The sequence below is a fragment of the Herpailurus yagouaroundi genome, unplaced genomic scaffold (assembly GCF_014898765.1).
Source record: "Herpailurus yagouaroundi ecotype Mexico unplaced genomic scaffold, PumYag 180, whole genome shotgun sequence".
Classification (NCBI taxonomy): domain Eukaryota; kingdom Metazoa; phylum Chordata; class Mammalia; order Carnivora; family Felidae; genus Herpailurus; species Herpailurus yagouaroundi.
In genome coordinates, this window is record NW_024412411.1 from 4,893,789 (window position 1) to 4,916,524 (window position 22,736).

The 22,736-nt window shown below is 51.6% G+C and overlaps 1 long non-coding RNA gene across 6 annotated transcripts; it reads right to left on the reverse strand.

Moving 5' to 3' along the window:
- Window positions 1–1,482: 1,482 nt before the first annotated feature.
- On the reverse strand, window positions 1,483–22,666 carry LOC121039293 (uncharacterized). 6 transcript variants are annotated; one of them, XR_005794680.1, is made up of 7 exons: window positions 22,460–22,666; window positions 21,861–21,921; window positions 21,630–21,704; window positions 18,447–18,634; window positions 17,097–18,134; window positions 11,656–11,799; window positions 1,483–2,771 (listed from the first exon to the last, which is right to left on the reverse strand). It is a non-coding gene; the product is annotated as an uncharacterized LOC121039293 (long non-coding RNA). The 6 variants fall into 6 exon arrangements; XR_005794679.1 differs by lacking the exon at window positions 1,483–2,771 and adding an exon at window positions 7,817–8,523; XR_005794678.1 differs by lacking the exon at window positions 1,483–2,771 and adding an exon at window positions 8,714–8,755.
- Window positions 22,667–22,736: the final 70 nt, after the last annotated feature.

Consider the following 22,736-nt stretch of genomic DNA (forward strand, 5'->3'; position numbering starts at 1 on the left):
CTCTTTAAAAAAAAATGTGGTAAAATATACATGACATAAAATTTATATTTTCACCATTTTTTAAAGTTTATTTATTTTGAGAGAGAGGGAGAGAGAGAATGCACACAAGTGGGGGAGGGGCAGAGAGAGGGAGAGAGAGAGAGAGAGAGAGAGAGAGAGAATCCCAAGCAGGCTCTGCACCATCAGTGTGGCGCCCAACGTGGGGCTCAAACTCACAAACCTTGAGATCATGACCTGAGTCCAAATCAAGAGTTGGTCACTCAACTGAGCCACCCATGTGGCCATGTTTTCACCACTGTTTAATTTTTAATTTTTTGTGTTTATTTATTTTTGAGAGAGAGAGACAGAGAGAGAGTGTGTGTGTGTGTGTGTGTGTGTGTGTGTGAGAGTGGGGGAGGGGTGGAGAGAGGTGAAGACACAGAATGCGAAGCAGGCTCCAGGCTCTGAGCTGGCAGCACAGAGCCCGACGCGGGGCTCGAACTCAGGAACCGCGAGATCATGACCTGAGCCGAAGACAGATGCCCAACCGATGGAGCCACCCAGGCGCCCCTCACCATTTTTAGTGTAGAGTTCAGTGGCATAAAGCCCATGCACACTGTCATGCAACCATCAACACTGCTCATCTCCAGGACTTTTTTCATCTTATGAAACTGAAAGTCACGCCCATTACCCAATAACTTCCTATTCCCTCATCCCCCAGCCCCCCGGCCACCAGCATTCTACTTTCTGTCTTCATGAATTTGTTACCTCATACAAGCGAAACCATACAGACTTATTCACTCAGCGTAATGTCTTCAAGGTTCGTCCATGTTGTAGCATGTGCCAGGATTTCCTTCCTTTTGGAGGCCGGATAATAGTGCATTGTATGGATATGTCACATATTTTGTTTCTCCATCCGTCAATGGGCCCTGGAGTTGCTTCCATCTCTTGGCTGCTATGAAAAGTGCTGCTGTGGACTTGGGCGTGCGGGTATCAATTCTGTTGGGTAGATCCCCATTAGTGGAATTGCTGGGTTATACAGTCGCTCTATTTTCAATATGTTTTAATTAAAATTCTAAAATGAAAAATTTTAAGTGTTAAATACTGTTTGCCACAGTGGCTGCAACATTTTACCTTCCCACCAACAGTGCACAAGGGTTCCAGTGTTTCCACATCCTCTCCAACACTTGTTATTTTTATGTTTTTTGATAACAGCCATCCCAGTGGGTACGAAGTATTATCTTCTTTTTTTTTAAGTTTATTTATTTATTTTGAGAGAGAGAGAGAGAAAGAGAACTAGCAGGGGAGGGGCAGAGAGAGAGAGAGTGGGGGACATAGGATCGGAAGTGGGCTCTGTACAGATAGCAGAGAGCTCGATGTGGGGTGTGAACTCAAAACCCGCGAGATCATGACCTGAGCAAAAGTCAGACACTTAACTGACTGAGCCACCCAGGTGCCCCAGCTTTGTGGTTTCGATTTGCAATTCTCTAATGGTTAGTGATGTTAAGCATCTTTTCATGTGCTTATTGGTCACCTGTTTATGTTCTTTGAAGAAATGTCTACTCCAGTTCTTTGCTTGTTTTTGAATCAGGTTGTTTTTGCTTGTTGACAAGCATTTTGCTCTTAAGCCTCATCACAGCCCTAGAGGGTAGACTGTTATGGTTGTCACTTACCGACGTGAGAACACCAACATGGGGGTTAAGTAGCACGCCCACAGTCACACAGCTAGGAAGGGGTAAATCCGGGGTAAAGATAATCTGGTGTTCTTTTTCACCATGCCTTTCTCTTGTGCCCGAGAACGGAAGGGCATCCTTTATCTCCAGGAGCAGCAGGGATGGGGGAAGAAACAGGAGAGTCACTCAGTTGATGTCCTGTCTCGAGTATCATGCACCTAAGAGGCAATCAGGGTAGAAAATTGGAAATACCCCAACCAGCCAACACCTCAGGAAAGGTGATACTAACTGTGGCTTCCTATAATAACTCAATTCAAGGAAACTTTGCTGAGCACCCAGCCTATGCCAGAACCCACAGACTTCTCTTCTTATTCAGTTTCTGTAACAGAACAAGTTTCAGCATAAGGGGGAATTCAGTGAAAGGATATGGGGGAGTCCCCCAACTTCTAAGGGCAGGGGTAGGGTCACGCCTCTGGATGAGGCAAAAAACAGGGCCATCCAACAGGTCCCAAATGAATATTATGGTCCATCCACCCAAAGAGAAACCGAGTTTTCTATCTCTGTCCTAGTTGCAAAATTCTTGGAAAGAAGGCATTCGGCCTAGAATGACCATGGTCCTCAGTCTTCATCATAGAGGTTGAGAGCAAAGGAATGTGGTATCCGTGTTTGCAAACATGGATGGTGGGGCAGAGGCAATTCTTGGGGGAAAAAAAGGTGCTTGGCAGACAATCTTCCCAGCTTCTCCCACATTGATCAATACACAAACAGGCCTTTTCAGTCTCAATGATGTTTGTTTGTAATATTTTGAACTTTTGTTTTACTGAGCAATTCTGCACGGATAGCAACAAGAGGATTCACACATTGTGACTTCTAATGTGACTTTTCGTGATGATTTCTCTTACCTTGGTGCACTGGTCAGCTACTGCCATAATGATGCTGCATAACAAACAACTAAAAATCTTGACGGCTTATAAACAGTATCTCTCTGTCTTGCTCACAGTCTGCAGGTAGGCTGGCGTGGCAGGAAATGCTCTGCTTCAGGCTTTCAGGCTCAGGTCTCTTCCACCTGCCTCTCATTCTGAGATCAATGGCTGCCCAACTCATGCTTTCTTCACGCAACTGTCAGGGTGCAAGCAGAAACACGTGATGCCTCTTTTTTTTTAATTTTTTTTTCAACGTTTATTTATTTTTGGGACAGAGAGAGACAGAGCATGAACGGGGGAGGGGCAGAGAGAGAGGGAGACACAGAATTGGAAACAGGCTCCAGGCTCTGAGCCATCAGCCCAGAGCCCGACGCGGGGCTCGAACTCACGGACCGCGAGATCGTGACCTGGCTGAAGTCAGACGCTTAACCGACTGCGCCACCCAGGCGCCCCTCCTTTCTTCATTCTTTAAATACATGTATACTGAGCGATTGCTTTGTGCTCAGCATTGTTTTAGTGCTGGGGATACAGCAGTGAAAATCTCTGCCATCATGAAATTTAGTTTCTAGTGGAGGGAGGTAGACAATAAACAAACAAACAAACAAACAAACAAACAAGAACAGGATATTAGTTGAGATACGTGCCGCAGAGAAGGGAAAGAGCGCCACAGACAGAGGAGAACATGGAGTGTCAGCAGGGGAATTACTATTTTAAATGGAGTGGTCAAGAAAGGGGACATCTGAGTTAAAAAACAAACAAACAAAAAAACCCTGAAGCAGACCACAGGTGCAAAGGCCCTGAGGTGGAGCACACCTAGTATGTTCAAGCCGGGAGGCCAATGTGGCTTGAGTGAAGGGGGTGATGGAGGGGGTGGGGTGGAGGAGGAAGGTAAAAGATGGATCCATGAGGTCACAGAGAGCGGATCGGTGGGCCCAGAGCCCACGGTAAGGAATTGAATTTTTGCTTCCGTTGAAATGGGGAAGCACCTCTGAGTTCAAAGCAGAGCGGTTCAGTGTTTGCCTCAGGAGTTAAATAGACCAAGGGTGGGGGGGCCCCGGGTTCAAAGCAGGGACAGTGGAATGCAGCAACCAGAGGGGAGGTGGTGGCAGCCCAGGGGAGGGCAACAGCAGGGTGGTGTGAGAGGTGGTCAGATTCCATAAGTCTTCGGAAGGTGGAGCCACAGGATTTCCTGATGAACTGAATGTAGGTTGTGAGAGAGAGGAGTCAAGGCCGGCCCCGCCTGAGCACCTAGAGGGATGGCAGTGCCCTGATCTGTCACGAGGAAGGTGACAGGAGCGAGAGGTTTTGGGGGGCAGATCAGAATTGGGGATTGGATGTGCTGATTCTCAGCTGTCTCTCAGACATCCGAGCAGACATGGCGGGCCAACAGTTGGGTGTCCGAATCTGGGGTCTGAGAGAGGTCCAAAAACATGGGCGTTGGGGCACAGGGACGGTGTTTAAAGTCTCGTGCTTGGATGAGACCAATAAAGAAATGGTTGCTGAAGAAGACAAGACCAGGACCGAGCCTCGGCCTCCTGCATCCGGGGAAGAGGAGGACTGGGCAAGAGAGACAGAGGGGGAGTCCGGGAGAAGAGCAGGACGAAACCCAGGGGTAGGGCGGGGCTGAGGAACCACAGGAGGCTGGACCTGGGGGCAGAGATCAGCCTCCATCCTCTGAGGGGTTCTGATGTAAAAGAAGGGAAGACAAGGGACAGAGAGGGAAACTGAGGTTTTCGTGACATAGAGCACATGAGACATGTGTATACCCAAGGGAAGAAGAGAGGACAGAAGAGCTGAAGGCTTCGGAGAGAGCAGGGGGGCGGGGGGGTGGGGGGGCACACCGGAGGAGGGGCTGGCTTGAGCTTGAGGACTTGTATTACCCACAAGATGTGGAGGGAGCCTGAGGTGGGGCGCTCTTTTCCGTTTGCTTTCATTTTCTCAGTGACTCAGGAGGCAAGATCATCAGCTGGGATGGAGGTGGGAAAGGGTCTTGGAGATGGGAGGGCAGAGGAGAAGCTATGCAGCTGTCGCCTAGGAGGGCAGGACAGGAGACCTTGGTACGCTTGCAGTGGAAGCCTTCAGGCCCCCTGCCGTCAGCCGACACGCGTTCAGCATCAGGCAGCCTGGAGGGCCCAGACCCCTGGCGCTTACACTGAAGCTCCTTTCCTTCCACATCGGTTGGTGGGCCAGGCAATGCAGTGTGGACGTGCAACTAGGGCACTTAACAGCATGCCACAGATCAGGGACTGGGAGAAGGAACATGCCTGGCAAATCTCGAGGCTCCAAGACCAGGTTTACATATTTAGGCAAGTTCCTCTGCTTCCAAATTTAAACAGTGGGAGGTGGGGGGGGGGGTAGCGGGACGTTCAGCAGCATCCCTCTGGGGTGGTCTTACAAGGTCCCCTATGCCACCGACCCTAATGTACCCATAAAGCAGATCCTGTCACTGTCATGTCCTTAGGAATGAGAACCCCATCTCCCTGACAAGAGCTGGTGCTTGGCCGCCCGGCCTGGTTTCATTGTTTCGTATTTTTGGGTCTGTTTTTTGGCAGAGGCTGCTTTTCCTAGATTACTTAACATCTGTTAGCTTGCTTCTAAAATAAAAGCGGGCAAGTCTGACTTCGATGTTTTCTCTTCCTCTGCGGTGGCCGTCAGTACAGGCCCGGCTGTCCGGGACCCTGCGCCGTGCTTTTCCACCCTGAAGTCATGCCCGCTCGTGGGTGGGCTTTGGTGCCCCGCCTATACCGGTCAAGCCCTTTCCCCTTCCTGGAGCGTCTTCTGCCTCCAGCTTCTGGCCTGGTTCCCAAGGACTCCTTGCCACCCAGGACCCCACTCCTGGGTTCTTGGGGTGCTGGCCTTCGGGTGCGGGCTGGCACACGCTGAGCCTCGTGGTGCTGTGACCAGCTGGCCAGGCCCGTCCAGTGATGTCCCTGCCTCTTACATCCCAGCCGGTCCCAGCTCCGTCCTCTTCCTGTCTGTCCCATCAAGGCACCCCGGGAGGCCCTGTGCCAGCCCGGGAGCCAGGGCCATAACCTTGCTCAGGCCGGGAATAAGGTGCTCACATTTGCTGAATGCTTCTGATGCACGTCAGGCACTGTGCCAGGCATGTGTGGCCGGCACTTCTGCTAATTCCCCAGTATCTGTGCCCTCAGTCTTCCACAGTAGTAGCACTCCTGATTTTCACCTGGACGGTGGCCCTTTGGCATCAAAAGCGCCGTTCAGGACTCTCTTGCTGTGGCCCTGGGACTAAAGTTACAGCCAACAGAATGTAAGCAAAATTGCTGCCTAGGACTTCTGGGAAGCACCCTTAAAGGGAGTGCCATGCACTTCTTTGGTCCATCTCTTATCTGCCAACTGGAACATGTAATGTGATGGCTGGGGCTCTAGCTGCCATCTTGGTCTTTGAAGACAAGGGCCACACCCTAGGGTCGGAGGAGCCATGAGCTAGAAGCAGTCTGAATGCCCAAGGACTTAACAAAGCAGAGCCCCCCCACCATCCCTGGACCATCGATTTCCAACCGTGCAACTGGGAGAGAAACAAAGTCTCATTTAAGCCAGAACAACTCTGGGGATTTGTTACTCATCGCTGAACCTAATCCTGCAGTGATGCCTTCCTTCTGCTGACTCACCTCATTTTCACTCTCATGAGAGCCCTGTCAAGCGGGTGTCACCCCCCTCATTGTAGAGAAGAGAAAGGAGGTTTAGGGATCTTATTTGGGCAAGTGGCCTGGCCCCCCCCCCCCCCCCGGCCAGTGTAAGACTGAAGTGAAGTGAAGTGCTCGCTCTGAGTCCTGGCCCTGCTCTCGCCAGCAGCCCTCGGGGCCACACCCGGGCTGACCCACCTGTGTGCCCTGATACCGCCTGGTCTTCCCAACAGTCCTTCATACAGGGCCCAGAGGCATCTAATGACATGGGTGACACTAGATGACAACTGCTTCCGGGGCAGCTTTACCACTGGCAGCCCCACATCCCTCAGTGGTGGGCACGCCCGGACTGGTGGTCACCACAGACCCGTGGCCGAGCCAGGACCCGTTGCTGCCCTGGGGACATCCAGACACTGAGCCGTTGCGACCTGCCAAATTTCCCGGGATTTGTTTCCTCCCTTCTCGGAGCCCTGGGAGCTTTCTGAGCCGGGGCCTTGGCTGCCAGCCCCTGGGGTCTGGTGAAAGGCTGGAGCAGGGCTAAGAGATTAAGGAAATGAGGCCCGTCGACGCTGGCAAGAAGTGATAGCCCAGATTGCGTCTTGGCCTGACCTTGCCCTGGCCTCACAAGTCAGGACCTCCCACTCCTGTCTTGACTCTCCTGTCTCCCCTGACTCTCTGAACATCTTACGACCCCAAGAAATCGCAGAGTCCTAGCTTGCTGGGGCCAGAGCAATCAGGCTCAGGCTGACCTAAGGGTGCCCACCCACCCCTGCCCCCACCCAGGTACCTGTCAGACATGGTGAGCTCCGAATCAGTACAGGACAAGGGGCTCCATACTCAGGGGCACTTGTGTCAAACCCTGGCTCTCCTGCTTGCTACCCACGTGAGCTTGGCCAGTGATTTCACCTTCGGAGCCTCAGTTTTCCCATCTGACAAATAGGGAGAACGGTACCTACCACATAAGACTGTAGCAGGATTAATGTGACAACGCACCATGAAGCCTGGCACAGGGCCTGGCACACAGGTAACACTCAGCGAAGGTTGTCATCGCTGCTGTTCTTGCCTTTGTGCTGGACCCAGTGATAAACTCGGGACACAGTGACCCAGGGACCCAGGGTCCCAGGGTCCCAGGGACCCAGTGATAAACTCGAAGAACAGGGGTTCTTCAAGGAACTCACAATCCGATGAGGAACCATGGCAACAGACAGCTTTCAAAAGTAAAAAAAAAAAACAAAACGTTCTAATGGAGGAGAGAACAAGATACAGTAGGAGCACCAGGGAGATACAGTGGGAGCACTCCGGGCGCTCCATGGGGCAATCAGGGAGGTCATCCCGGAGCCGGCAGAGCCTGCGTGGAGGCTTGCCGAGGAGCAAGTTTTTACCAGGCAAATCCAGGTGATGAAGGAGCAGCTCTCTGTCTGCGGTTCTCTAGTCCTGTGATAGGGTGGGGGTGGGAACGAGGCTCGTCCTGTGGCCGGTGTCTAACCAGGGCTCCAAAAGCTGTGGACGAGAGGGTCCCGGTACCCAGATTCCTCCATGGAGGATCAGCCCACCCTGTAGGACCAGCAGAGGGTATTCTCCCAGACGTGTCCTGCCAGCCTCTGGCCCTCACCCACCTACAAGAGAAACTTGTCATTCCGCTCTGCTTCTCTTCTCTCCTCGAAGTCAAGTGAGGAGGGTTTCCGGAGCACTGTTCGGAGAGCTTGACACATGAGCCTTGACTCTGGGAGACACGGGGACCAGAAGTGCTCTCACACACAGTCTCTCACAGCAAGGGGCTGTGCATGGCAGCAGAGCGGGGAGGGCCGGGGCCCCGCTGGGAACGGCTCGCTGCTTGGGTAGACTGGACAGAGGATGCCTGATTATCCGGGGGACCTGATGGGGGCCTGCCTGTCTGAGCTGGTGTCCCTCTGCCCGAGGACCACTTTGGGGGCGGTGAGGAGATCCCAACAGAACGGGGACAGCTGGAAAGCAACAGGGAAGTTGCAAACCAGAAGAGGCCCTGCCTCATCAGGGGAAATCCAGGTGAGAGATCCCCAGAGGAGGAGGTTTCCTGAAAAATCTCCGGGAGAATCCCATGAATTAAGATCAACTTGGGACATCCGCCATGGCCAGAGTATCCCCAGGCTGGGTTACAACCGTATCAGGCAAGGAGGGCCTTTTCTGCCCTCTTTCCTGCTCTGCACTGCACTCTGGAGGGGCCACAGCCAGCAGCCGGTGATGGTCATGGAGGGAGAGCAGCGCCCTCTTCAGGTTTCCATTTTCTGAGGCAGGACTAGCTTGAAAGAAGGGTCTCATTCTAGACTGGGAAGATTTCAGAGTTTTAATATTACTTTGAGCTGTGTTAAAAAAAAAAATAGGGGCGCCTGGGTGGCTCAGTCGGTTAAGCGTCCTACTTCAGCTCAGGTCACGATCTCGCGGTCCGTGAGTTCGAGCCCCGCGTCGGGCTCTGGGCTGATGGCTCAGAGCCTGGAGCCTGCTTCCGATTCTGTGTCTCCCTCTCTCTCTGCCCCTCCCCCGTTCATGCTCTGTCTCTCTGTCTCAAAAATAAATAAACATTAAAAAAAATTTTTTTAAATAAATAAATAAATAAATAAATGTGTGGATGACGTACATAAAATTAGACAGATTAGTATAAGCAGCCCCCATTACCCATCATTCCACTGCAACAAAATCAGCTCATACCAATCTTGTTTCATCTCCACCCTCAGCGCACTGCCTCTAATGTAATTTTGAATCAAATCTATGAGGAAGAGTAGAACAACTTCCTGCTTGCCTCTGAAAAATGAGAAATAAAAAAAGTCAACATCCTCTACTGTTTGATTAGGGCTCTCAATTTAGGGTGTAAACCTGGAATCAAAGCCGGCAGGACCCATGGAGTCCTTACACTGAAGGTGGGGTTCGTATCTGCTTCTTTTGTCATCGTGCCCACTACTCAGGTTGTGGAATCAAGGTAATGCTGGCTTCATAAGTTTTCCTTCCATTTCTATTTTTTGGATATCGTGCCCACTACTCAGGACAGTGCCAGGCACGTAGTAGGTGCTCAATAAATCATTCTGGAGCCTCTCATTCTATCTGTTCCTCTGTTGCTATTCCAGGCAGCGGCTCTCCTGTGTGCATCAGGTGCACAACAAATGATGTTTTAGTATAAATGTGTGTGGTGAAATATTTGTAATAAAAATCTTTTGTTGTTTATCTGAAATTCGCTTTTGACTGGGAGTCCTGTGTTTTAGCTAGCAACCCTAGGTGGGTCTTGCTGTCTCCTTGATCACCTGGGGCTCCTGGAGAAGCATTCTCAAACCAGCTTGCATCAGAATTACCTGGAGAGCTTGTTAAAACAGATTTCTGGGTCTCGCACCCAGAGTTTCTGATTCATAAGTCTGGGGTAGAGTCCGAGAATCAATCTTTCTTTCTTCCTTCCTTCCTTCCTTCCTTCCTTCCTTCCTTCCTTCCTTCCTTTCCTTCTTTCTTTCTTTAAACTTTATGCCCAACATGGGGATCAAGAGTCTCATGCTTCACTGACTGAGACATCCAGTCGCCCCAGTTAAAAACTTTCATTTCTAACAAGTTCCAGGGTGATACTGATGCTGTGGTCTTGGGGCCACATTCTGAAAACCACTGTTCCCGGACTCAGTCCATTACCCTAGAGAAACTCATGAACAGGATACAGTAAAGCACAGTGATCCAAAATGGCCACAAGAGGGCAGAAACGCCCCACTAGTTTGGCCTCAGGCCCCTCACTGTCTTGGGTCTGAGTTTATACCTTTGCTGAGCATTTGCTCTGGCCTGACTACGACCAGGGCTCTTGCTATGACAAAAACATGGGTCAGACTCAGTGCCTGCTTCTGAGGAGCTCAAGGTCTGGAGAAGGAGACAGAGGTGTTAACGGGCAAATACAATTGGTGCCGAGGTGGTGAGAAGTGTGGAGTGGAGTGGGGAGGCTCTGGGAGCCCAGAGGAGGCTGGGGGTAGTCAGGCAGGCTTCCTGGAGGAGCTTGTCTCCTGAACCATGAATAGAAGTCACCCAGTTGGGGAGAAGAGGAGAAAGGACAATCTGGGCTTAGGAACCCTCGATGCAAGGGCACACAGGCTGGGAGGTATTTGGTATGTTCAAGGGGGTAGTGCAGGAGCAGGGAAAAGAATGGGTGGGTGAATGCCTAGTGAGGCTGGCAGCAGCTTGGCTGGATCCTGAGAGTCTCAGGGAGCTTCTGGAGGGTTTTAACTAGATGCTAGGGGAGGGTGTGGTGGAGGGACCAGAGGCAGGGAAACTAGTGAGGAAGCTGGTGCAAGGGTCTGGGGGAAAAGGTGACCAGATGAAGCAAGAATGGCAACAGTCTCTCATTTATTCATTCGTTTCTTCATTCATTCATTCATTCATTCCACGCAATTATGGAAGAACTTCTCTGAGCCGAGCCCTGGGCTGGGTTCTGGGCCTTGGTGGTGCTCAAGACAGACAGCTTCTGGCCTTCTCAGAGCTTAGATTCTAACAGGAGAGGCCACCATCCAACAGCCAATGGCACAGTGAGGCAGCTGTGGTCTCTGGGGACAGTACAAGGGATGCTAAGGAAGCCAAACGTACAGGCAGAGGTGAGGGTGGGAGGTATGACCCAGGAGAGTCCCTGACCCAGAGATCACAGATGCTTCATTCAGCCAGACCCTGGCACCTTCCCCACTGCAGTTCAGAGCTAACAATATGGTCTTTGAAGGCTGCTGCCACTGCTGGAGGTCCAGCCTTTCCTGCCCCTGGCCTCCCTTAGCCACACAACCCTGGCCTTTAGCAAGGAAGAAAGAAGGATTATATGCAGGTGCCAGGAGCTGGGGCCACTCCTTGACCAGAGTCAGTCTGGCCTCCAGCTCCAGGCGACTGCCCAGGCAGGCACCTTCTCCGAACATCCGGGGCTCTCTTCCTAAGCATGTGAAGTGTGGGCCAGCTCGAAGTTGAGGAGATGGAGGAGATGACCTTAAGTGCCAAGGAGATGCTCTGTGAGGCTGTCCCGGAGCATACCGCATTCATCCGCAGAGGTGGGACTGGCCCCATGAGTAGAGTTCGTTAAAATCAAGCTAACTGGAGCATTACTTTCTAGAAAGGTGGCCTTCTTGCTCCTCTGAGAACAGGCCGAGTTCATTCTAGCCTTGAGGGCTTTGCACATGCAATTCTTTCTGCTTGCTCTCCTCCACTCTAAGGCCTTCACAGGGTTGGCTTCTGTGGTAGGCAGAATAACGTGCCCCCAAAGATGTCTGTGTCCTAATCCTGGATGTGTTCATTCACAAGGTAAAGGAGATTAAATTACGAATATGAAGATGGGGAGATGACCCTCGTGGCCCAATGGAACCACAAGAGTCCTTGTAAGAGGGAGGTGGGGAGAGGGGTTCAGAGTCAGAGAAAGAGACATGATGGTACAACAGTGGTCAGAGGAAGGGGGAGATATGATGATACCTTTGAAGATGGAGGTAGGGGCCACAGGTCAAGCCACGCAGGCGGCTTCCAGAAGCTCCAAAGGGCAAGGAAACAGATTTGCGCCTAGAGGCCCCAGAAGATACACAGCCCCACGGACCCATTTTAGTCTTCTGACATCTAGAACTGTAAGATAACACACTTACATTATTTTAAGCCACTACATTCATAGTAACTTGTTATAGCAGCAACAGGAAACAAATACAGCTTATCATTCGGGTCTCGGGCCACCCCATGGAAAGTACTGGCCCCCCACCTCCACCCACCTGTTTTCATTTCTGCATAGGCCTTATCGTGACCCGAAGTTATCATACTTGGTTCTTAGTTTATAGCCTGTCTCCCCCAGCCTGTGCTGTGAGGCTCCTTGAGAGCAAAGGCCTTGCTGTGGTCACACAGTGAACACAGGTGCATAGAGGATTCTCCATAAATATTTGTTCCACAAGAGAAAGAAGGAAGGAATACCAAGAATATGGTCTCTGTCCCATGCACACAGAAGGCAAGGGAAGGGAGAGGCTTTGGTGGGCCGGGGGAGGCCTCCAGGCCGTGAGAAAGCAGAATGGAGGGACAGAGGCGTGGGGGGTGAGGGAGATGGCCACGTGCGTGCCTGTGGGAGCAGATGGCACCTAACACAGACGCTGTGCACGTACGTTCCCATTTATAGGGCTTTCCAGTTTCAAACTCAGCAACTTTTTTTTCTTTTGTCCCTCAGAACAGAAACCCTTGTTCTCACTTCACAGATAGGGCACTGAGGCTCTGGACAGTGATCAGAAGGTGGAGAGACATCCAGGCACCTCTCTTGCAAGGACTCCGTGGGACGTGGGAGGTGCCTGAAGGTTCACCTGCCCCCAGCCTTGCCAATACCTCCTCGCAGGCTAGTTCTGCTGGCCAGGCCATCTTCTAGCCATTGCCCTGCCGTTCCCTCTTCCCCCACTGCCTCGTCTCTCTTCTCTTCTCCTCTCTTCTCTTCTCTTCTCCTCTCCTCTCCTCTCCTCTCCTCTCCTCTCCTCTCCTCTCCTCTCCTCCCCTCCTCTCCTCTCCCCTCCCCAGGCTGGGTCTAGGGTGAGGCCAGGGAGGCGTTCACTCGGGTGCAAATTAAAAGGGGCATCAAAACCTCAGTAATCAAGAGAAATAACATCTGCAATATTTTAATCACCATTTTTAACGTTTACTTATTTATTTTGAGAGAGAAAGAGAGACAGCGTGAGTGGGGGAGGGGCAGAAAGAGACGGAGAGAGAGAGAATCCCAAGCAGGTTCCACACTGTGAATGCAGAGCCCAAGGCAGGGCTCAAATTCACAAACCGTAAGATCATGACCCGAGTTGAAATCAAGAGTCAGATGCTTAACAGACTGAGCCACCTGGGTGTCCCATTTTTTTTTTTGTTGTTTTGTTTTGAATCAAAGGTAATGCAAAAAGAAATCCACAATGAACAAAATACCACAATCTCAACTATATATATATTTCTCTTTTGGCTCAGGCTCCAATATGGCTTGACACAGTACTGTTTTACTGATCTTGCCCAGACTGGCTACGTGATGCATGGGGCTCCTTCCTCAAAAATTATTCAGAATTTCAAGATGGCAACAGCAGGACATTTACCCAAGTGTGGGGCCCTTGGGAGGTCACACAGGTTATACACCCATGAAGTGAGCCTGGATCCTGACTTTATTTAAAATGTTTATATTTTGTTCATCTTGGGTTTTTCCTTTTGCATTGGTTTTGATTTTTGAAAATATTACTTCTCTTGATTCCTGTGGGTTTGAGTGTTGCCATTGATTGTGCACCTGAGGAGAGCACCTCGCTTTCCTCACCCTCTCCACGTCTTCTCGACTTGGCATTAGCTCCTTATCAACCCCAGGCAGTCTCCTCCAAGAAGTCTTCCCCACTCACCCCTCCACACCGGCAAGGTGTCAGGCACTTTTGGGCTCTGCAGCCCTCTTCCTCCTCCCCTGGTCACACCTCCAAGCATCTCCTGTGAGACCCGTTGCTTAAGAACAGAAAGGGGACTATGTAGGGGTAGTGCCCAAGATTTGGGCAACTCTGAGTTCTGGCCATCAGTGATGCCAGCGTCAGCCTCCTGATGCCCTCAGGTATGGCCCGTTTGCTGCAATGGACAGAACCCCAGACCCCAAGCGGGGAAACCTGGCTTCATTCAAATCCAGGCTCTGTCATTCCTGGGCTGTTTGAGGCTCAGTTTTCCCATTGCAAAATGGGAATTAAAATACCTACCTCCAGCAGAGTTATGGGACTTAACAAAGAATGCACAGGGTGGGCATCATAAATACTAGTTCCTTTCCTCTGCGCTTGGTCTGGGGGCTCAGACTGGTCAGCTGTGCCGCTTCCCGCGCCAGTCCCCAATCTCTGAGCTCTTTCCCGCAAGTCTCTGTCCCAGATTAAGAGACGGATAAACAGGCTCAGAGGGATCAGGGATTTGCCCAGAGTCGCATACAGAGTCAGAGGCTAAGCACAGCGGGGAACCCAGGACCCAGGATGCTCAGCCCCAGCTCTGCAGGTGCTCAACTCCTCCCCTCCTGCTTCCCGGCCTGGCCTGGCCTCCGGCAGGCTGGGCTTGAGGAGAACCGCTGAGCCGGCGCAGCATTCGCGGGCCCCTCCCCCGCCTCGCGCCCACACGCACATGCACAGAGCGGAGGGCTCTGGGTGCTTCCATGAAAGGCGTGTTTCCCTCCTGAGTCAGAACAGACAGCTTTGGGGGCGTGGCTGGGCTGCAGTCCCAGGGCTCGAGCCTGCTCCGGTCCTCCCTCCCTGCTGGAACCTCTGGGCAGCCGCTTGCACAGCTGCAGCCCCTCAGCCGGGCCTGCAACGATAGGCCCACGTTGCATCAGCGTGGCCTGTCTCTGCGCCGGCCCCCACCCGCCAGCCAATGGGGCCTGGCCGAGTGTACAGATCCCGGCTTGGACCCACCCCACCCACCACGGAATCGGGGCAAGCTGGTCCTCCCTCCGCATTCTCAGCGAGGGAGGAGGGGGCCCTCTCTGCACAGCATCCAGCATGGCCTTCTTCCTCTGCCCCCAGCCCCACCTGCCAGCTCCACCCTGATTCTCCTTCCGGGCGGTGGCAGAGATGCCCCCTCCGCCTGGACTGGGCCTGACTCTCCCCAGCCTGTTTTTCTCACACTCTGTATCTGCTCTCACCCACACCTTCCAGCCCACCGTGTCCCTTACTCCACTGTGCTCCCAAGTCGTCCTCTCCGGCCTGGCCTTCTCTCTCTCTCTCTCTCTCGAGTGCCAGGCTAAGGGATGCTGCCTTCTCCTGGATGTCTCCAAGCTACAACCACCTTCCCTCCCAGGGTCCATCTCAGGAAGAGGACAAAGTGCCATCACCCAGGCCCGACATCCCAGAGTCCTCCTTCCCCCTGTTCCTGGGCCCTTCGTGCTCAGTCCACCACTAGGACCTCTCTAGCCCCATGGTTCCTGTCTGGGTCCAGGCGCTAGCATCTTGCTCTGGGTTATTGTGACAGTCTCCTCTCTGGCTTCTATCACTCTCCACTCAGCAGGCAGAGAACTACTTGAAAAACACCAATGTGACCTTGTCCGTTCCCTGCTAAATTGTCATCAGGGAGAAGCTCCAAGCTTCCCAGCCCCCAGAGCTCCTGGGAGACCCCTGGCTGGCCATCCTCTGCAGCTTTACCCACACATACTCCTACCCCCTCATGTGGTGACCTTTGTTGGGACCCTCCCTGCCTGCCCTGGCGGCTTCCCATGAAATGCTGTCAGGACCTAACTCATTTTAGCCTGAGGCCTAAAGCCAGCAGGCTTGTGGTAGTGGAAAATGACAGGCCTGGCCAGATGCGATCGAGCCCCAGCCTCCCAACCTCCCCAGGGCTGCAGTGAGGGCCTCTGAGCCCCAGGCCCCATTGGCTTGCCCTTCCCTACCCCCCACTCAGACAAAGGTCCTTCAGGCCTGGCTTGACCTCCCATTGGATGTTCTTTTCCCATTCACTTCATTGATTTTTAAAAACTGATTATAAAAGTAATATATGCTATTGAAAAATTTCAGAGAAGCAGAGAGGAGAAAATAGAAATAACACGAATTTCTATCTCCAAAGATAAATAGCATTAAACCCCTTAAGAGTATTTCCTTCTGGCCTTTTTCTATGAATATTATACACATTTCTCTATGTCTGTTATTAGTACACATTCATTGAAAAAATAAAACAATTTCAGGGGCACCTGGCTGGCTCAGTTGGTAGAGCAGATGACTCTTGATCTCGGGTCGTGAGTTTGACCCCACGCTGGATATAGAGATTACTTAAAAAAATAAAATCTTTAAAAATAAAGAATAAAAAATAAATAAAACAACTTCAAACAGCAGACATGTTTTAAAAATTAAGTGGAAAATCATCTAACAACAAGAGTGGGCTTTTTGGTGAGGTATGAACATACTTCCATTCATCTGTGCCTCTGCACATAGCATTTTCATAGATATGCTGTTTTATAAGCTGCTCTATTTGAAAAAAATTTTTTTAATGCTTATTTATTTTTGAGAGACAGAGACAGAGTGTGAGCAGGCAAGGGGCAGAGAGAGAGAGACACAGAATCAGAAACAGGCTCCAGGCTCTGAGCTGTCAGCACAGGGCCCAAGGCGGGGCACAAACTCACAAACCATGAGATCATGACCTGAGCTGAAGTCAGACGCTTAACCAACTGAGCCACCCAGGTACCCCTATAAACTGCTCTATTTTTTATTCACCAATCCATTGAGCTTTCACTGAGAACTGAAACAACTTCCTCCTTTATGATGGCTGCCCATGGTCCCTCCCTTACTGACATTCTCCAATTTTCAGCCCTTACAAACGAGGCTGTAATGACCATTCTTGTACCTGTACCTATGCTCATATCTTCAAAAATAATTTCCTTCAGCTAAATTAAAAAAAAAACACCTGATCTTTTTTTTTCAAAAAGAACACAAATAACTTAAAATTTAAAAAATGTGTGAATACGGAATGCATTCATATACAGTTGACCCTAAGACAACACAGGGATTAGGGGTGCTGACCCCCCCACCCCCACAGAGTCCCGAAATCCATATATAACTTTTGACTTCCTCGGAACTTAACTGTTAATAGTCTCCCATTGACCAAGAGCCTTACTGATAACATAAAGTCAATTAACACTTATTTGTATGATATATGTATTATATACTGTATCCTTACAGTAAAGTAAACTAAAGTAAGGAAAATGTTTTTAAGAACATCGTAAGGAAGAAAAAATACACTTATAGTATTGTACCATATTTATCAAAAAAATGTCTGCATATAAGTGCACCCACGCAGTTCAAACCCACGTCATTCTGGGTCAGCTGTAGTCCAAAAATAAGTCTCACCCCTCCCCCTTTCTCCTGTCCTTCCAGTCCCGCCCCCCCCCCCCCCCAATGGAAGGAATGTTACCTTCCTTCCTCACCCACCTGCAGGGATGGTCTGTGTGTGCATCTAACAGCAGTGAACCGTCACATTATCCGTCACTTTGCCCTTCCATATCAGTATCAGGACATAAAGAACTTCCTACTTTTTGTTTTTTCCAGCTTCTTGGTATTCCTACTCCCTACCAATAGATAGGTTGTTTCCAGTTTTTGCTCTCACAAACAATGTTGCAGGGAATTACTCAGTAACAGGTCTTTAAAGCTCCCAATGCAAACTGCCTTCTAGAAAGGGTGTGCCTCTCTCTCTCTCTCTCTCTCTCTCTCAAAAATTAATAAATATTAAAACAATTTAGAAAGGGTGTGCCAATTTCTCCTCCTGCAAGAACACTTCTTCCTGTTTAAAATGAAATCCCTCAGAGGCTTCTAGATCCTGCTCATATCCCCATGTTACAGATGAGGAAAGTGAGGCACAGAGAGGTGACTTTCCAAGATCACTCAATGAGAGGTAGCACCCAGACTTCCTAACAGCTCCCAGTTTGGGCTCCTGCCCCTCTACGGGCTGCCGTCCTCTGCCTGGGCCTCCCCAGGCAAGCCGCCATGCCACTCACAACGCTTTGCTATCCTCTTGTGTGTGTGCAAGGCCAGGTGTGAGTGACACCAACAGGATGGCCCTCAGAGGACACAGCAGGAGTGGCCTGGAAGGACTGGACCAGGCCGAGAAGAGGCAAGCAGAGTGTGGAGTGGAGAGCCCAATGTCATTCGGAGTTCTCAGAGTGCTCTCCAGGTCCTTGTTTCATCTGTGCTTCTCATTATCTTCAAGATTATCATTGCCAGTTTACAGAGGGGGCTCTAGATCACGGGCACAAGGCTAAAACGTAGCAGAGCTGGGATAGGATCCAAGCCAGGGCTTCCTGTATTCATAACACAGAGGAGGCTGCACTGGGCTGAAGTAGATTAGGGCTGGGGTGTGGTTGGGTGGTCAGGATTCAGGGGTCCCTTTTCCGAGTGTCAGAGATGGTAAGACAGGGCGGTCAGCCCTGTGGGTGAGGTGGGCATCACTACCATTACAGCTGCTGGTGTCACCTAGAGGAGAGGAAGAGAGCTGGGAGCTGGGTGAGGGGTGAGGGAGACGGTGGGGGTGGGGAAAGGGCCAGGCAGTATTTAACAAGCCTCTACCACCCTACCAGCCTCCCAGCCTTGCAGGCAGCTGGAACTATTTCCACGGGGCTGCCAGAGGAGGACTCGGAGGGAGAGGCTGGGGGAAGAGAGGGTACCTACCGATCCACTCAAAATAAAATGTGCTCCCCCACTCCTAAAGCTGAGCTTTCTTAAGAGCGTCCTCCCTTGCTCTGGCCCTGAAAAGGCAGAGCATCTCTGCCCAGGGGCACCAAGGACCTGTCTTTGCAAACTGGCACTCCTGATGCAAGGTGATGAGGGCAAAGAAGGGGCTTGGACTTTCTCCAGGGACCAGTGGGAGCCACGGAAGAGCTGGTACAATGGACGGAGCCCCCGGCTGGGGTCAGGAGCTCTGTGCCTGTGTTTGTCAACTGGCAGGGAGTAGGGTGGCAAGAAGAAATCGCACCCTGTCATTTGACAAATGGAAACTGAAACTCAGAGACTAAGAAGTAACTTCGCCAAGGCGTGAAGGGGTGGAGAGATGAGAGTAGAATCCCAGACTTCCTGGCTGTGCCCTTTCGCCTGTGCCTGTACACAGGTTCCCATTAGGCATGTGTGCTATGTGTGGTGCATCCGTGTTGCTGGAGAATATGCAGACACGTGCGCATGGGTGCTACGGCTGTACGCAGATTGCGTGAAGGGGCCGCAGTGGGCGGTTGGACACACGTGCATCCGCGGGGTCGTGTCGGTGGGCGTGTTGTGTCTCCTGGGTGTTGTGTCAGGCATGTGAGCGAGGGCATTGGACTTCCCGTGTGACTTCCCTCCACGCCAGGACGGCAGAGGGGTGGGGGGTGGGGCAGGCCTGCTTTGGGAGGAGGAGGGGAGAGATCCCATGCCCGCCCTCGTCACCCCCACACGGGCCTCCCACCCTTCGACGTGGCAGCTAGCAGGAACGCCCTTTCAGTCGCAAGGCCCCACACTCCACCGAGAGAACCCGAGATTGCAGAAATTGCGTTTCCCTGACTCATGCTTTGGGCTGCGAGCATATTCTTGGCTCCTGGACAGCATCTCAAAGAACTGCCTGTGGTGGCCCTGGCCCTCTGAAGGAAAGGGCCCACAACGGATTGGTTTCCAGAGGCTTCTTTGGCTCCAGTTTTATCCCATGTAAAAAAGGATAAAAGCATTACACTTCCTTCCAATTAACGTCCTATAATTAAGAGTGAGATACCAGTTAGGTGCCCAGCGAGGCCAGCCGTAGCAAAGTGCCCCATAAACATCATTTCTCTGTCCTCCCCTTTCCCTACCTTCCCTTGGACAAATAGACTTAGTTTAAGTCTCAGGGCTGAATGCAACTCATTGTGCTCTAACATACTCCACTTAGCCTCCCTCAGTCTCAGTTTCCTCAGTTTTAAGATGGTGACATTCCTACTTACCCTGAAACAGTTAAATGTGATATGAGTACGGTGAACACTCAAATAATCTTTTATTTTTTGTCCTAGGATTCTGTGGGGGCAAGGACGTGTGAATCTAGCCACTGGGGCCAAAGCAAGCTGTTCCTGTAACCCCTGGTGAACCGGGGCCTGCCCATCTGGCTGGGTCAATTAGAAGCTGGTTTGGGGGAAGGAGGACTCGGGGTCCAATGTCTGGGCTCTGGCCCAGCTCGATCTCAGACTTGCTGTGTGATCTTGGGCAAATTTCCACCCCTCCCTGGGATGGGATAGATGTGGGGGGCAGGAACAGCTCCTGCAGGCAGCCGAAGGCACTGAAGGAATCCAGACCTGAAATGCAGGAGAGTCTCTCTGCAATGCAAGAGTGTTTCCTCCCTCCAAAAAGAGTGCTTTTTCCAGAAAGTGCAGCCTGGGAGTGTGGGGGAAGGGCCACAGCCAGGCCTGGGCTAGGCTCAGAGCTAAGAATAATGTGGCAAAGTCTCTCAACATTTTTTTTTTTTTGCTGATCTTGGAAATTTAAAGGAGCCGTTGTCTTTCTTCAAGGAGGCGGTGCTTGGAGCTCCAACGACTCAGGCAGCCACCTCCCATCACTCACTCACTCACTGTGCTTACCAAGTTCCTCTTCTGGGCATGCGCTATGCTGGGTACCAGGGACTCTGAGTAGGAGGCCGGGGTCTCCAGTGACAGTGACAATACAGGGTGATGACACATCAATCCTGCCATAGAGGAGGCTTCTGACCCAGTTTGAGCTACAGTAGCGATCTGGTAAGACTGCCAGAGGGTCCCTTTTCCTTAGGCATCAGGAGATTCTCTCTCTGTGAATGGGGGTATTAGTCCTTTCTACTCTGACCTTCTAGGATTCTAGGTTTATCTAAGGGCAAGAGCCTCGGCTTACTCTTCCCCCTCAGGGCAGTCACTGAGAGTCACAGCTTTCAGCTTACCCCTAAAAGTGTTGGTGAGGCCTCAGAGAGCTAAGAGATGGAACAGTGAGGAAGAAAGGGAATCTGTTCGATTTTGACAATCTAGACCTACTGGAAACCAAGACCAACCTTTCGTTTATTCCGCCAGCTTTGACGGACTCTTAGTGCATGGGCTGATTGCCATCTGAGGACCAAGCTGGGCGTGGGGGTGGGGTGGAGGGCGGGGTATGGCCTGTGACCCAGGCAGTTTCCTTGGATAGCAAAGACTTATCCTTAAAAGCAATACACAATTAAGGCAGGAAAGCACGTGAGAACCATGACAGCCACTCCAAGGAAACGGACACCACTCTATAGAGGAGCAATTTTGTTAATGATCAGACCTATCCTAAGAAAGAATACTGAGCTGCCTCTGTGGGACTCCCTGTTCCTGGAGGTGCTGTGTGCTTGCCTTTGGGATACTGTTGAGAGGCTTCTGCCTGGGGCTGTGCCCAGGAATCCACGACCTCTGAGATGCCTTGCAGCCCAGAGCCCCTGCTTCTTTTCTTCTAAGATTCTCTGACTATGAGATTTAACACTCTAAGATTCCTTAGATGTATTCAAAGATTCCATGGGGGCTCAAGTAAGATATCACCTTCTATGATGGTCACTTCAGGATTCAAGTTCGCTCCAATTGTGACCCTGATTCAAAGAGTCTGAACCTCTTCTAATCTAAGATTTCTCACAGTCTGTGTAATCAGCCTTTGAGCAGCAGCCCCTAACCCAGACTTCCAAGTTAGTCACCAGCAGCAGACTGGGGTGGCCAGAAAGGGCCCTCCCCCCACCCCTCTGCCAGGGACCCAGATGATTCATCCACTGGGTGCTGGGATTCATTTGTTCCCCACGATCCAAGGATGCACCAGGAAGAAAGAAGATACTCAGGATAGTTTATTGATTGAATGAATGAATGAGTGAGTGAATGAAGGGTCTCTCTACCCTGTCCCTTCCTCTCCACATTGTGCCCATTTGTTATCTATCCCTTCACTATTAGAAGACTTGTGGGAGGTATGGGCATGTCCTAAATAATCTTCTGCTGCCTTCTTGAGTTACCTACTAACCTGCACGTTTCCTTCTCATCATGTACATCCTTGAGGGCAGGGACTTTGTCCTTTTCTCAGCTGTATCTGTAGCACCTAGAAGAGAATTGAATATCCAGCTTAGCTCAGAGCTCAAGGGACTATCAGTTGTGGGAGGGTGGGGTGAGAGGGGTTGATAGACCTGGAGCCATGGGAGGAAACCCGGACAGGGAGGGGGCAAGGATAACCAAGGAGAGAGGGAGCCAGACTTACAGATGGGAAGGAAGCAACGAATGACAGCACCACGTTTCGCAGCCAAAGAAGGAACTGTGGCCTAGAAAAAGAAAGTAACTTGCTTAGGGTCACACAACATATTACTTAGTGGACAGTCCGGGTTCTCCTTCCTGCGCACCCCTCCAGACCCGGCCAAACCACGACGTTCCCCCGGAGTCCCCGCCTCTATCACTTCAAGACTTTCCAGGGTGAGGGTCCCCTATTGGACCCCTCAGGACCCCTCTTCCCCTCAGGGCAGTCACTAAGGTCGAGCTCCGGTGATCAGAAGAAGCTGCGGATGGAGAAAGATGCTGCTTCTCAGTTTCTGACCACCTCCCCTGAGACAAAGCAGAGGGGTCCTGATTGAGGACGGGGCGTGTCGGAGAACCCAATTAAGTTTCAGCTCTAAAACGGGGGAACGGATCCGCTTGGGGCAGAGACCTTGCAAGGGAAAGGGCTGCTGGAAGGAAGTGCGATCCGGGGTAAGATTGTGGGGATTGGGGATGCTCCTCTCTGGGGACCTGGACCCTGAAACTCAGTGTCCCCTCCAGCTCAGTGATTCGAACTACCCCCCTCCCCACCCCCCGCCCGCTCCCCACCTCCAGAACCGGAAAAGTCCGGAGTCTCCGCAGTGTCCACGCGCAGCGCAGGTCGTGCGGTCAGGTGCCCGGCCTCTCTGCTGGGGGTTCCCAGCGCCCCCCCCCCATTGGGGGGGGCAGTAGGACCCAGGGGCCGGGTGAGAGCGCGCAGGGGGAGGGGCGGCGGCCAGGGCGGTCTGGGGGTGGGGTGTGTCTTTGGGTTTTTATTTTTTTTTTTTTTTTTTTTTTGGCTGAGCAGGGGCGCCCTCCGGAAGCGTTTCCAACTTTCCAGAAGTTT